The sequence below is a fragment of the Magnolia sinica genome, unplaced genomic scaffold (assembly GCF_029962835.1).
Source record: "Magnolia sinica isolate HGM2019 unplaced genomic scaffold, MsV1 ctg224, whole genome shotgun sequence".
Classification (NCBI taxonomy): Eukaryota; Viridiplantae; Streptophyta; class Magnoliopsida; order Magnoliales; family Magnoliaceae; genus Magnolia; species Magnolia sinica.
The window spans coordinates 375905-382391 of NW_026682783.1; positions in this window are offsets into that span (position 1 = coordinate 375905).

The following is a 6487-nucleotide window of genomic DNA, read 5'->3' on the forward strand; positions in this document are numbered from 1 at the left end:
AATCAAATTGTATTGGGTTGTTACCAAAGGGGTTAGCATTTTTGAGGAATCCTCCTAAGAAGTGCTACCTCCACTGTACAAATGGCATGTGTATAGTGATCAGAAGCCTTGATTTGGTGGGCCATCAGGTTTCCACATCCTAAGATAAATGCTATAAACTATGGTACTCATTTGATCTGTAGCTTAGGAAAGGATTGAGGAAGATGAACCATGGTCCACATTCAACATGTAAAATTCATAGCGATCAAACAGTTAGATTGAGCAATGGCCCATCTACATGATGACCCACCATATCAACAGTCCAATCTCCATACACATTTCTACATGTATGGTCAAGACCGTACTTCCAAGGCATACACCGTACTTGCATTGCAGCGTTACTCTAGGTTGTACCTTTTTTACTCTTAACTGGTTTTACATTTTAGTTTGTTGGTTATTGGCCTTCGATGCTGGGTCCACCAGAAGAACCGTTCCAATCACTGAGGCGTGTCCCACATACGGTCGAGGTAAGGAACTACACTCTGGGGTACCACCACAAGTTACCTGCCTTTTCTTGCATATGTATTATGGGTTGAAGGGAGATTGAAATGAACCTGCAAGTAATTAAGAATGGCTTCTTTCCATGTGTGATTGATTTGAATGGTCTATTGTTGATTCCATGGGTTTTTTGGATTTGGATTTGCCTCATATCCATGGGTTTATGGTTGTATGAATTTGGCAAATCCCCAACAAAAAACAAACATGGGGGATTTGAAATCCATGGATTCACAAATCCTTGCTCCAAATCCCTCACCTCAAATGGCTCCTTTTGTTTTTGCGGCAAAGTTATGTTGTGTTCAGTTGTTTCTGGATTTAGTCCCATATCATTATGTTGAAATTGCATGAGAACTCTTGTCAACACTTGTGTCAGAGAAACATCTCTACCAATATAGATTTGAGAGGCTGACTTGTCATCAACCATGAAATCTTGAACATTGTTATTTGTGATTTGGCTCTGGAAATTGGGCTGTTTGGATGCCTGAGCAAATTGAATTCCAGACATTCAGTTAAAAAAAAATGTTGTTTCCTACCGTTGACAAGGGAGTAGTGCACGTACAAAGTGAAAGTAATAGAATTGCAATTTGTAGCTCAAGCAAAAGTGAGGAAGACATTTTATACGAATGTTCCTGATGAATGCATGCAAGCTGTTGAAGATCTGGTTGTCCCAAGGACTTATCCTCTTCTTGTTGTCCTCTTCTTATTGTCTTTTTGAATTTTGATGTTTGGAAAAACACCTACTTTTAGAGTGGAGCAGATGTAATGAATACTGTTATTTTTGTTCTACTTTACATTTAATGTATGAGTTTGTGCCATTTCTGAAGGTCCATGGAAGAAAAAGAACCTGCCAGAATTTGGTATTGTCACTCAATGCATTGCGCCTCAAAGAGTCAATGACCAATGCCTGACAAATGTTCTTTTGAAGATAAATGCCAAGGTGAGCTGTCACTGAAATATCATGTCCCTTCCCTATGGACTTTCAGGTGTGATCTCTCTGTCTAGCTGACAACCTCCTTTCCTTTTTTTTCAACAGCTTCGTGGAATGAATTCCTTACTTGTAGTTGAACACTCACTTTCCATTCCCCTGATTTCTGGAGTTCCCACAATCATCCTGGGGATGGATGTATCACATGGTTCCCCAGGCCAGTCCGACGTGCCGTCAATTGCGGCGGTAAGATAAGATGCATGATTTTCCTTTTCAACTGTTAGTCATAGAGTGACAGTACTTGTTTCAATTTTCTTGGATGGATGATGAATGTATTTGTGAATGTAAATGAAAATAAAGAACTTATAATATATATATATATATATATATATATATATATATATATGTATGTATGTATGTTTGTATGTATATGTTATCAATGGAGGATACCTTGTTTAGGGGTACATGAAATTCTTGTAGCTTATGGTATGGTGCCCTAATATTGGTTGTATGTTACTAGTATGTAGTAGATATTACTAGGTTCAATAGTAGATAATACTAGATAATCCCTAAACCCGATCCAAAACCCGATCTCGAACCCAAACCCAATTTCCTAAACCTAAACCTTAACCTATTCTCAATTCCCTAAACCTTAACCTATAACCTAACCTAAACCTAAACCTATAACCTACACTTATAACCTAAACCTGTAACCTTAACCTAAACGTAAAACCTAAACCTAAACCTAAAACCTAAATGTATTCTCAAATCCCTAAACCTAAACCTATAACCTACAACATTAACATAAACTTATAACCTAAACCTATAACCTACAACATTAACCTAAACCTATACTTATAACCTAAACCTATAACCTAAACCTAAACCTATAACCTAAACCTAAACCTTAACCTATAACTTAAACCTTAACCTATAACCTATAACCTATAACCTAAACTCAATTCCCTAAACCTTAACCTATAACCTAACCTAAACCTAAACCTATAACCTACACTTATAACCTAAACCTAAATCTAAACCTAAAATGTTAATGTATTCTTAAATCCCTAAACCTAAACCTAAAACCTACAACATTAACATAAACTTATAACCTACAACATTAACCTAAACCTATACTTATAATCGAAACTTATTCTCAAATCCCAAAGCCTATAACCTAAACCTAAACCTATAACCTAAACCAAAACCTTAACCTATAACCTAAACCTTAACCTATAACGTATAACCTATAACCTAAACCTATAACCTATAACCTAAACTCAATTCCCTAAACCTTAACCTATAACCTAACCTAAACCTAAACCTATAACCTACACTTATAACCTAAACCTAAACCTAAACCTAAACCTAAACCTAAAACTTAAATGTATTCTCAAATCCCTAAACCTAAACCTAATCCTAATCTCAACTCCTTAACCTAAACTTAAATCTAAACTTGAAAACCCAAACCTAAACCCTAAACCTAAACTTAAAAACCCAAACTTAAACCCACTCCCGAACCCGAATCCAATTTCCTAAACTTAAACCTTAACCTATTCTCAATTTCCAAAAGCTATAACCTATAACCTAAACCTAAACCTTAACCTAAACCTTAAACTAAACCAAAACCTATAACCTAAACCTTAACCTATAACCTATAACCTAAAACCTAAACCCAAACCTACACCCTATTCCGAACCCGAACCCAATTTCCTAAACCTTAACTTATACCCTAAACCTAAACCTTAACCTATAACCTATAACCTATAACCTGAACTTATAACCTATAACCCAACCTTAACCTTAACCTAAACCTATAACCTAAACCTAAACCTAAAACCTAAATGTATTCTCAAATCCCTAAACCTATAACCTAAACCTATAACCTATTCTCAAATCCCAAAACCTATACTTATAACCTAAACCTAAACCTTAACCTAAATCCAACCTATACTTACAACCTTAACCTAAACTTATAACCTTAACCTAAACCTATTCTCAAATCCCAAAACCTATACTTATAACCTAAACCTAAACCTTAACCTAAACCTAAACCTAAACCTATACTTATAACCTAAACCTAAACCTAAACCTAAACTTAAACCTATAACCCAAACCTTAACCTATAACCTATAACCTAAAGCATAAATCCAAACCTAAACCTGATCCCGAACCCGATTTCCTAAACCTAAACCTTAACCTATTCTCAATTCCCTAAAGCTATAACCTATAACCTAAACCTAAACCTATAACCTAAATGTATTATCAAATTCCTAAACCTATAACCTTAACCTAAACCTATTCTCAAATCCCAAAAAATATACTTATAACCTAAACCTAAACCTTAACCTATAACCTACACCCATACTTATAACATTAACCTAAACTTACAATCTTAACCTAAACCTATTCTCAAATTTCAAAACCTATACTTATAACCTAGACCTAAACCTTAACCTTAACCTAAACTTATAACCCATACTTACAACCTTAACCTAAACTTATAACCTTAACCTAAACCTATTCTCAAATCCCAAAACCTATACTTATAACCTAAACCTAAACCTTAACCCATAACCTAAACCTATACTTATAACCTTAACCTAAACCTATTCTCAAATCCCAAAACCTATACTTATAACCTAAACCTAAACCTTAACTTATAACATAAACCTATAACCTATAACCTAAACCTATTCTCAATTCCCAAAACCTATACTTATAACCTAAACCTAAACCTTAACCTAAACCTAAACCTATACTTATAACCTATAACCTATAACCTAAGCCTAAACCTAAGCCTTAACCTATAACCCAAACCTTAACCTATAACCTAAACCTATAACCTATAACCTAAAACCTAAACCCAAACCTAAACCCGATCCCGAACCCGAACCCGATTTCCTAAACCTAAACCTTAACCTATTCTCAATTCCCTAAAGCTATAACCTATAACCTAAACCTAAACCTATAACCTAAACATAAACCTAAAACCTAAACCTATAACCTTAACCTAAACCTATTCTCAAATCCCAAAACCTATACTTATAACCTAAACCTAAACCTAAACCTTAACCTATAACCTAAACCTATACTTATAACCTTAACCTAAACTTATAACCTTAACCTAAACCTATTCTCAAATCCCAAAACCTATACTTATAACCTAAACCTAAACCTTAACCTATACTTATAACCTTAACCTAAACTTATAACCTTAACCTAAACCTATTCTCAAATCTCAAAACCTATACTTATAACCTAAACCTAAACCTTAACCTATAACCTAAACCTATACTTATAACCTTAACCTAAACTTATAACCTTAACCTAAACCTATTCTCAAATCCCAAAACCTATACTTATAACCTAAACCTAAACCTTAACCTATAACCTAAACCTAAACTTATAACCTTAACCTAAACTTATAACCTTAACCTAAACCTATTCTCAATTCTCAAGACCTATACTTATAACCTAAACCTATAACCTAAACCTGGGGTCAAGCATAACTCAGCTCCCGAGTTCCAAAACATCACTTATGCAACATATTTAATGATGGATGTATGTTGTCTGTATTAGTGCATAAAACATGGAATAAATTAAGCCAAAGTGCAGATATAATTCAGGGATAAGTGAAGAAAGTAAGCGGAAGACTTAAAGAAATATATGTGTACATGTGCAAATCCCTGAAATACATATACATACCAGGTCGTGATGTAAGTGTTGCTATCAAAATTACAAGTATCAAATTACATCATTTAATTCCCAAAAGAAATCCCAAAATCCCGCGCATCAGAACATGGCTCACTAGAACCCGTCTGAAAACTGCATAAAAGAGAAAGCAGCCTCATCATCATCCATCTCCCGCTCTGCCTCAGAAGTCGCATCAACATCTGCAACATCAGCAACTAAGACAGAGTCTGGTGGGTGTTTAACACCGCCCCAGAACGTGGGAGTGAGTGATCAACTCAGTGGAACAATAAAGCACAGGTTAACATGTTATCAATTCAATCAAGAGTAATGATAAAGCAAAACAATCAAACATGTCCTAAGTACTCTCATTAATGCAAGGATGTATGCAAAATGATGCGTGCCCTCGCACGTACACCCTCAGCGTCTTCATCTTACGTTACGCATGACACCACCTCAAAGTACGCCACGTCTACAAAACACATGCAAATGCGGTGTATGAATATGATTACCAAGTTGTTATTAGTCCTTTTCATACAGCAGGATTGGGAAGCTAAGGTACCTTCCTCATATCACCATCCAAACAGTGATCCATTCTAGGGTCGTCAATCCTAGACATCTCATACGATCATATGGTTTTAGGTCGTTGCAAAGGGCTCGTCACCAATCAATGCACGCCTATCATACCTTCGTTACTACACTAAGGCTCGTCACCTCAATGTGGTATCCAGGTATGCTCGAGGTCACTACAAAGGGCTCGTCACCAATCAATGTAGGCCGACAGCACGAATATAGTGTCCCATACCACCATAATTGGCTCATGAGTTTGGTTGCTCACTGGTCACTACGGGGAGGCTCGTCACCCCAGCGTAGGCCGACAGCTCGACCACGGTGTCCCATACCACCATGTCCGGCTCATGAGTCTTAGCGGATCAAGGTACCAAGGTTAATAGGATTTCACTGGTAAGTTCGGTACCCTAGATTCAAACAATAGCGTCCATACATGGTGAACATACATCGGACAATCGGGTTACTTGACGAACTCGACTAGCACGAGCGCACGTTGGGTTGAGCGACATAGAGTGCGCAAACACTCCGCGTGGCCAAACCACTGCCGACAACTCTAATACGACTCGGGTTCGTCTAATCACGTCCTACGTGGCGAAAGCAACCTCAGCCACGATCTTAAGGCCGATTACCGATTTCCTGGACTAACTCATAGTCCCACACACATTCCACTAAACAAATATTCATATCTACAATTTAGAATAGTAATGGAACAACAACTCAAATCATATGGTATGTTAGCATTTGAAGAATATCAACTTAACT